Raw genomic sequence first — 10,086 nt, forward strand, 5'->3', positions numbered from 1 at the left:
CATAGACACCAGAAATTTTGTTAACGAGGAAACCGCAAATGCAGAAAAATACCGGGACCTAGTCCAGATTTGAACACCACACTATATTAAGCCGCTACATGCACTAGCCTACTACAAGTTAACTTCGGAATGGAATGTAATTGAGCCCTAACCAATCTCACACTGATTAAGGTACAGTCACGTTCCTTATGTCTTTGAATCCCAGCAGGACTCTACGCACTTGATTCCCTTAGCTGATCTCATCCACAACTAAGAGTTGCTACGACTCAAAGTCGAAGACTTTATAAACAAATCTGTCTCTCACAGAAAAGTCTATTCTGATAGATAAATTTGTCTCCCACAGAAATACCTACGAAGATTTTTGTTCCGTCTATTGATAAACCAAAGTGAACAGGAACCAATTGATAATCCGGTCTTGTATTCCCGAAGAACATCCTAGAAATATCAATCACCTCACAATAACTTAACTATATGGTAATAGAACAAATTATTGTGGAATCACGAAGAATGAGACGAAGAGCTTTGTGATTACTTTTTATATCTTACCTATCGGAGATAAATCTCGAGCAAATCTTAGAGAAGGTAGTACTCAATACGATAGAACAAGTAAGATGAGAACACGTAACTACAGAAAAAATAGTCGGGTTTGGCTTCAGAATCCCAATGAAGTCTTTAAGTCGTTAACATATAATGGTTTTAGGAAAAACCTAGGTTAAAGGAGAATCAACTCTAGTCGCAACTAGTATCACACATTAGGTGTGGGGATTAGGTTTCCCAGTTGCTAGAGTTCTCCCTTATATAGTCTTCAAATCAGGGTTCGATAAGTTTGCAACAAGCAATCAATATTCACCGTTGGATGAAACCTGATTTAAGATTCAAGCTAATATTTTTCCACCATTAGATGGCCTTAGCTTGTTACACACAAATGAAATATACTTTCATTTAAATATGGGTAACCGCAGTTAAACGTGTATATTGAGTTGGCTGAATAACAGTTAACCGAAGTTAGCTACATGAACACTTTTGTGTTAAGCATGTTCATATTAACACTTCTAAATCAAATGATACTCAAATGAATCTAATTGTGTTACTCATAGAGTTGTTCAATTGTTTGTATTCTCAAAGAAGTATGTGATGAGTGCTAAAAAGTGCATATTTCTATATATTTTTCTTGGCATTTAACTCATCTTCTGTGCATTAATTCTACATTTTATCCCATATTCTATATTTTCATTGTTTTCAAGAATAAATATTTTTATTAATTAATTTTGCATTTTTAGGTAATAAATAAAGTTAGATGAATTGCGGAGCGGAAAAGAGCAGAAAAGTAGTGAAAATCCGGGAGGAATTACACAAGGAAGCCGCGAAGAATGTTGTGCACAAGACTCAAAGGCTAGAAGTGGGCTTGAAGAGGAAGAATTGTCCTTAAAGAAGATATGGGCTTGGCATATCCAAGGCCCAAAACCCTTAAACCCATTTCCAATATCCATACCCGCCTTCATCTTCAGCCGTCAGATTGGATCATCTCAGCATCCTACGGTCGTTTCATCGTCGTGCATCGAAGTCTGAAGCTCCTGTCTAACACTACAGCACCTAACTTCATCTTGAGCCATCAGTTTCGTTGTACTTCCGCATCCAATGGTCGCTTCTCGCTTCCTTCTATCTCGTCGTTAGATCGATCCATCATCTCCACATCCCACGGCTCGGCTTCGCGAAACATCAAAAATCCTTATCCTCGCTCAACACCCTAGCACCTAAGTTTATATCCCACAAAACAAACACACCCTAGCCATCGAACCCATCTTCTTCTTCTCCCTTCTTCCCTCTGCAGACGCCATCACCACCACCTGCTCTGCCTCTGCCACCACTACCAACTCCGTCTGCACCTTCCATACCTCCACCACTATAAACCATCATTATCAACACGTTCACCATCCTTCTATCAACTTTTTTCATCATTTCCAAACCCTATTTTTCTCTGAGCCCCTAGGATTAGGGGATGATGAAATAAGTTAGGTTAGAAAATCAATTGGGAGTAGCAGGAGACGCAGGAGAAGAAATTGAAGAGTGGGTGAAGATAATTTATTGGATTCAGAGATTAGGTGAGACCTAATTTCACTTTTCATGAAACCCTAGTTTTCTGATTTTGGGTATTTTTTGGGGGAAACTTGCATGTATAAATTGGGGGACTTGGGTGTTGATTTTGGGCATGCCTGGATTAGCCAGAGCTTCACCCAAGAGGACTGGACTAGCCAGTTCCTCAACTGTTGGTTCATTTGTTTTGTAAATTTTCAGTCATGTTTTGTTTGAATTTGCTCTTATTATCATATGTGATGAATGTTAATGTTGTTTATATGTTTAGCATGAGCTAAATTGTTGCAGCTGAGGTTTAGATGAAACCTCAGTGCACTGTCTGATAGTGGAATGCTAGGTTAGAGCCTTAGTGCATTGTTTTGATTGAGCAATGGGAGAAATTAGTGCTCATCTGTGTGCTTGTGATTGATTGTACTGTCAAAAGACAGTCAATGCTAGGAGCACATTAGTTGAGAAAGCTAATTCTCTTTCCATTCCATTTGTATGCTTAGGATCATAAGTTGACCTTAGCTGTCACTTAGTTCCATTAGGAATTTAACCTAGAATTACATTATCTGGATAGGTCACAAGGGTGGATTCAAGGCCTTAGCTTAACCCACATTTTGTTTTCACAGTCACTTGCAACTCCGAATCTGTTTTTCTTATTGCTTAGTTAAATTTTCCTTGCTGCTTTGTTTAGTTTTTGTGCAATTTACAGCTTGCTGTGCACTGAAATCAGTGCATAAACTCCCCCTGCCCTTGGCTTACAGCCTTGGTTCTTAACTGTTCTGCCTTATGGCTTTGCCTTGCTCACTGCCTTGGCCTATCCCTCATTGTCACTGCCTTGCATATAGCTTAGCTAGGAAAACTTCATTACACCCCAAGTCCCTGTGGAATGACCCTGTCTTGCACACATTACTACAATTTGACCTTGTGCACTTGCAGGTATCACTGTAGGCATCCATTTATTGTCTTATTTTCACATTTTTAAATGCCTACCAAGTTTTTGGCGCCGCTGCCGGGGACTTGGCTGCCGTGTTTTTGAAGTTTTTCTTGCTGTTCTTTGCATACTCATACCTGCTGTGTAGTTCTGATAAGCATCTTAGTGTACTCATCTTGCATATTGCATCTGTAGCTGTAACTTAGTACCACCTGTAGTTCTGCACCATTGTAGTTCAGCATCATTCCTGTCACTTTGCTGATTTTTACTTCATTCCTGTACCTATTTGTTTCAGCTGTAAATTGTAGTTCTTTACTGCATCTTAGTTTGTTCACTGCATAGGCAGCTGTAGCTCATCTTGCATTCTCAGCTGCATTCTCATACCAGCTGCATTCTTTGCTTGCTTCTCATAATCAGCTGTGTAGCTTGCTGTAGATTACCTGCCATTTTGTAGTTGTTAACCTAGCATCACTGCATTTTCATTTTCACTGTCCCTGCATTCCATTTTCATCTGTAACTTCTATAACTACATGTTAGTTTTCCGTTTGTAGCTGCACCTACATCATTGTCCTGTCCATTCCTGGCTTGGGTTGTTGCTTTACCCATTTGTTTCAGAGATCTGAACTTCTTATCTGAGCTGCCAGGTGCCTGAGCTTGTGGTGTTGCTGATAAACAAGCCTGCAAACTGCCTGTTGCTGTTGTTGAGCTGTGCTGCTAGCCTGAACTGCTGATGTGGAGCTGGTGCTGCACTATTGTTGCTAGAACTTGTGCTCCTGCTGGTGCCAGGCCAAGTCTGCTGCAACCCCTGCTGCCTGGTGCTAAATTGAGCCATCAAGCCCAACTGGGCCTGCTGAAGTTGCTGCCAAGCTTAACAAGTTGAGCCAAGCCCAACTGGGCCTGAACAAAGACAAAAGCTTAGGATGATCCAAAGCCCAACTGGGCTTTTGCAACCAAACTGAACAGCTGGGCTGTGCTTCAAAGGTAAGCCTAAACCCATTAAGAGAACCCAACCTGTGGGCTTCCATTTTTAATCTGTGGGCATGTAATAATTATTTTAATTTTAATTTTATTTCTTTCTTTATTTGGGATTGTAATAATTTTAGTTTTATTTTTATTTTCTTTTTTTGTGGGTTTGTAATAATTAGTTTTATTTTTATTTTTTTCTTTATTTGGGTTTGTAATTTAGTTGTTTGTTAGGCTTGTAGTTTCTTTTAAACTAAAATTTGGGCTTCAAAACCCAACACAAAAAAAAAAAAAAAAAAAAAATTTGCTCCTAATTTCGAAAACCAAATTTTTAATCCCATAAAAACCAAAGTTTTCAAAACCCATAAAAAACCAAAATTCTCCCATAAAAACCAAATTTTTGAAAACCCTTTAAAACCAAATAGTGGGCTTTGTGTCTTTTCAATATGGGCCAACCTAGTGCTCTCCATGAATACATGTATCCCACAATAAAAATTCCATTATCATGTATTGTTTTACCTCAAACCAATAACCCTTTTAAAATAAATGCAAGCATGATACAAATACTTCCTTTATTTCGAGGGTTCGATTCTGAGAACCCCTATACTCATGTAAGAGAGTTTGAACAAATTTGTCGGACTATGCAACCTGAACATATGTCCGAAGACTCTCTGAAATTGCGTTTGTTTACATTTTCTCTAAAGGAAAGGGCCAAAACATGGTTTTACGGTTTGAGACCACAATCAATCAACACTTGGGACCAACTCACAGATCTATTTTTTTAAAAAATTCTTTCCACATCATAGGACCATCGCTATTCGTCAAAGTATCAATTGTTTTGTCCAATTGGATGAGGAAACTGTTTTTGACTATTTTGAACGTTTTAATGATTTGTTGAGCAAATGTCCACACCATGGATTTGAGAAGTGGAGACTTGTCGCTATCCTCTATGAGGGACTAGACTTTAAATCTCGAGCCATGGTTGAGTGTATGTGTAATGGTGAATTTCTTGATAAAACTGTGGATGATGCATGGAAAGTTTTAGCTGAGATTGCAGAGAAAACCCGTCACTGGGAATCCATTAGGGAAACTGAGACACTGTCACATGATATAGGTGGTAATGAATTGAACTTTGGAAATAGCATGTCTAGTCCTTCTCATGTGTATGATATTGAATATGAACCTAATCTAGAGGAACACGAGTTGACTAATAACACCACAACTGCTAATAGGGACAAGTATGCATATTACTATGATGATGATAATGATAATGTTATGTTAGAAGAACATGTCTATGCTGAAAATGTTGTGGAACCTTTGGTTTCAAATACAATAGGCTTTTCTGCCCCGACCTTCATGAATGATATTTCTTCTAATATTCCATATGCATGTGATGTTGATACTGATTTTGATATGGTGCAATTATCCTGTGAAGAGCATGACTTAGGTAAATCTTCTGTTGACACTAATGATCCTATGCATGAAAACATAGTTGATGTGTCTGATTCCATACTTAAGCCACAATATATTGCTTCTGTTGATGATAATTTGAATATATCGGATAACCACGATTCTGAATTAGGACTTGTGCAAATTTTTTGTGATGATGAGCATGCTACACATCTTGAGTGTGACTTAGATAATGCTGATGTGACTGATAATACTGATTCTCTTGATCTCATGCATGTGAGACACTTAGATGTCACTTTCTTGCCTAAGTCACAATCTGATACCCTTCCACCCAACCTAGAGTTGGTTTGTACCCATATTGTCAAACCAATTTTTCTGAGAGTCCCTAATCTAGGTTTGGAACTGTGTGCTTCCCAAGTCCTTTTGGACTATTTTGCATCTAAGTATAATATCTTTGAGGAACCACAGTTGGAATTAGCATGTGTACCCATCCCTAGCAAAGTTCATTTCGAATTAGACCTTGTGCATGATGAACCCCAAAAACTGCGAGATTTTGTATCCAAAATTTTATCTGTTGAAAAATCCAGGTTTGGGGGTAGCTCATTTTTTTTCACAGCTTCACTTTCATGCCTATCATATTATTATTGTGTGAAGCTGTTGAAACCTCTACACTTTGTCTTTTGGGTTGATCCTCAACTCTTTAGATTGTTAGTGTACGGTGAATTTTTTGTATATAATCCAGTAGATAAAATTTCTTAAAACCCTTTTGTTCCTTTTGTATTTATTTTGCTAATCCAATATGATCTCGGCTGAAATATGTTGGATTTTTTTCCTTGAATAACGGAGTCTAATCTTGCTTTCGCCGAAATCGGGTATTCTCTTTCCTTTTTCTCTACTCAACATGATCCTCTTCATATGTTGTATTATAATTTTGTTCATATTTTGAAACATTGAGGACAATGTTTAGTTTAGGTTTGGGGGTGAAAAGTAGATACTTTGATAATATGCCATAATTGAAAACAAAACTCCATCTTTTTGAAAAAATTGAAAAATTCCAAAAAAAAAAAAAAAAATGGAGCCCATTTACCTTGAAATGTTGACTCTTGTGCAAATATGTAATTATTAGGAGTCTTAGTCTAGATATTTAGGCACCCTGATTCTAGCACAATTCACATAGTGATAAGAAACTTGCACGCGCACGATCTACCAATACATGTATAGCCTCGATCTTCAAGGTGTTTGATAGGAAGTTAGATTGCCAATCACTTTAGAATACTGAATGAGACTTGACTAGCTTGTTCTTTGGTTGGCTGGGATAGAAGTTGGAGGATACGTTAAGAAAAGCAACCATAGAATTTGACCGGATGCATTCGATAAGGGCCACCTCTTGCTAAGAGTCATGTAATTATGTTTTTCTTTTTGGTTCATGTATCAAAAGTGTCACTATGTTGTAAAGATCAAAGTTATTTCTTACAAAAAAAAAATAAATAAAAAATAAATAAAAAAAATAAATAAATAAATAAATAAAAAATAAAAAAAAATAAAAAAAAATTTCAATCAAGTATTTATTCCATGTTTTGTCATGTTAAAGACAATATTCTCTCTTGTTCCAAAAATAAAAGAGAGTAATCAATGTAAATAAGAGTCATGTAAATAGTCATATTTTTGTTGTAAATAGTCTTGTAATAAGCAAGGAGGGTGCAGCCATCGATGTATAACGCGGGTAAACTGAAATATCACCAACTCATTGGGTGAACATTCACAATTCTCGTAAAGCCGGACAGCTAGCTTGGCTTAGAATTTGGTTCTTAGCCTAAAAACTATCTCTTGGTGATTAGTAGTCATAACTTCAGGTCATTCTAGACACATGTGTAGATACACTTTACACTCTTATCACATGTCTTTTTTTGTTATCAGTGCTAGGATTGTGCCTTAGATAGCTAGATTGACATCTCCATTTTGCTATGAGCTTAAACTGTCTTGCACATGTCACATTTGATGGAATCTGAGCTTATATTTTGACCTAGAACTTTGTAGGTACGTTCTAAGCAAACCTTCACGAGACTTCACTCGTCCACTAGGGACACTTAGTGGTTTAAAAGGCTTAGTGCATATGCTAAATGCATTCGAGAGACCAGCGACAGTGGTATAGGTAGGATTTCCTTAGTTTTGTTTTACTTGAGGACAAGTAAAATTCAGGTTTGGGGGTAATTTATGAGTGCTAAAAAGTGCATATTTCTATATATTTTTCTTGGCATTTAACTCATCTTTTGTGCATTAATTCTACATTTTATCCCATATTCTGTATTTTCTTTGTTTTCAAGAATAAATATTTTTATTAATTAATTTTGCATTTTTAGGTAATAAATAAAGTTTGGATGAATAGCGGAGCGGAAAAGAGCAGAAAAGCGGTGAAAAGCCGGGAGGAATTACGCAAGGAAGCCGCGAAGAATGTTGTGCACAAGACTCAAAGGCTAGAAGTGGGCTTGAAGAGGAAGAATTGTCCTTAAAGAAGATATGGGCTTGGCATATCCAAGGCCCAAAACCCTTACCCAAACCCATTTCCAATATCCATACCCGCCTTCATCTTCAGCCGTCAGATTGGATCATCTCAGCATCATACGGTCGTTTCATCTCGTCGTGCATCGAAGTCTGAAGCTCCTGTCTAACACTACAGCACCTAACTTCATCTTGAGCCGTCAGTTTCGTTGTACTTCCGCATCCAACGGTCGCTCCTCGCTTCCTTCTATCTCGTCGTTAGATCGATCCATCATCTCCACATCCCACGGCTCGGCTTCGCGAAACATCAAAAATCCTTATCCTCGCTCAACACCCTAGCACCTAAGTTTATATCCCACAAAATAAACACACCCTAGCCATCGAACCCATCTTCTTCTTTCCCTTCTTCCCTCTGCAGACGCCATCACCACCACCTGCTCTGCCTCTGCCACCACTACCAACTCCGTCTGCACCTTCCATACCTCCACCACTATAAACCATCATTATCAACACGTTCACCATCCTTCTATCAACTTTTTTCATCATTTCCAAACCCTATTTTTCTCTGAACCCCTAGGATTAGGGGATGATGAAATAAGTTAGGTTAGAAAATCAATTGGGAGTAGCAGGAGACGCAGGAGAAGAAATTGAAGAGTGGGTGAAGATAATTGATTGGATTCAGAGATAAGGTGAGACCTAATTTCACTTTTCATGAAACCCTAGTTTTCTGATTTTGGGTATTTTTTGGGGGAAACTTGCATGTATAAATTGGGGGACTTGGGTGTTGATTTTGGGCATGCCTGGATTAGCCAGAGCTTCACCCAAGAGGACTGGACTAGCCAGTTCCTCAACTGTTGGTTCATTTGTTTTGTAAATTTTCAGTCATGTTTTGTTTGAATTTGCTCTTATTATCATATGTGATGAATGTTAATGTTGTTTATATGTTGAGCATGATCTAAATTGTTGCAGCTGAGGTTTAGATGAAACCTCAGTGCACTGTCTGATAGTGGAATGCTAGGTTAGAGCCTTAGTGCATTGTTTTGATTGAGCAATGGGAGAAATTAGTGCTCATCTGTGTGTTTGTGATTGATTGTACTGTCAAAAGACAGTCAATGCTAGGAGCACATTAGTTGAGCAAGCTAATTCTCTTTCCATTCCATTTGTATGCTTAGGATCATAAGTTGACCTTAGCTGTCACTTAGTTCCATTAGGAATTTAACCTAGAATTACATTATCTGGATAGGTCACAAGGGTGGATTCAAGGCCTTAGCTTAACCTACATTTTGTTTTCACAGTCACTTGCAACTCCGAATCTGTTTTTCTTATTGCTTAGTTAAATTTTCCTTGCTGCTTTGTTTAGTTTTTGTGCAATTTACAGCTTGCTGTGCACTGAAATCAGTGCACAAACTCCCCCTGCCCTTGGCTTACAGCCTTGGTTCTTAACTGTTCTGCCTTATTGCTTTGCCTTGCTCACTGCCTTGGCCTATCCCTCATTGTCACTGCCTTGCATATAGCTTAGCTAGGAAAACTTCATTACACCCCAAGTCCCTGTGGAATGACCCTGTCTTGCACACATTACTACAATTTGACCTTGTGCACTTGCAGGTATCACTCTAGGCATCCATTTATTGTCTTATTTTCACATTTTTAAATGCCTACCAGTATGCAAGACACAATTGAAGAAATCAAATTAATTCAAAAGAATCAGTTTACGAACATTTTAGCCACGGTTTGCAAAGATTGCATTCCTTAATATATAAATGTATTTGTTCATGAGTATGAAAACATACTTAGCTGATTTTATAACTTAACCTCATAAGTTAACAAACGGGTACGCAAACTTAAGTTCCAAACTTGATCCTTTCCGACAGTTTGCAAACGGGTACGCATACTGTCGTTTCAGACCGAACTCATGTGAATAAGTTTTGCAAAACGGGTATGCAAACTTAGTTCCCGGACTTTCACAGTTAAAACCGTTCGCATATGGGTATGCATACTTGGTTCTTGGACCTGAATTATTCTTACAACAGTTTGAATACGGGTATGCATACTGTGCTATATCCAGACAATGGTTAATTGTTCTAAACTCCTATTTCAATTATTAAAATATTCTTAGAAGAAGACAATAGCTGTCTCACACAAACTATTAGCTTATAAGCAATTTTCAAGTGATCGAATGATCAATACAAAACATTCCGAGT

Source organism: Papaver somniferum, chromosome 9 (genome assembly GCF_003573695.1).
Source record: "Papaver somniferum cultivar HN1 chromosome 9, ASM357369v1, whole genome shotgun sequence".
NCBI classification, from domain to species: domain Eukaryota; kingdom Viridiplantae; phylum Streptophyta; class Magnoliopsida; order Ranunculales; family Papaveraceae; genus Papaver; species Papaver somniferum.